This window comes from Penaeus monodon, chromosome 27 (assembly GCF_015228065.2).
Source record: "Penaeus monodon isolate SGIC_2016 chromosome 27, NSTDA_Pmon_1, whole genome shotgun sequence".
Classification (NCBI taxonomy): Eukaryota; Metazoa; Arthropoda; class Malacostraca; order Decapoda; family Penaeidae; genus Penaeus; species Penaeus monodon.
In genome coordinates this window covers 10,360,381-10,360,626 of record NC_051412.1, presented here as the reverse complement: position 1 = coordinate 10,360,626, position 246 = coordinate 10,360,381, and positions in this window count along the sequence as shown.

Here is a 246-nt window from a genome sequence, read left to right as displayed (position 1 = left end):
TCAATTTTCCCTCTCTTAATATCCTTTTTTATAAATTATAAAATTTTAATAGTGGGGTTGGGAAGTTTATGATAAAGGTGTTTGTATATATTTTATTATATATTATATATATAAAATAAAATTATTTTTATATTTTATAGAAATTTATATTTTAAATATTTAAAGATTTTAATTTTTAAAATTTATTTTTTAAATTTTTAAATAAATATATATTTTTGGGTTTTTTTTTGGGTTTTTTGGGTGGTT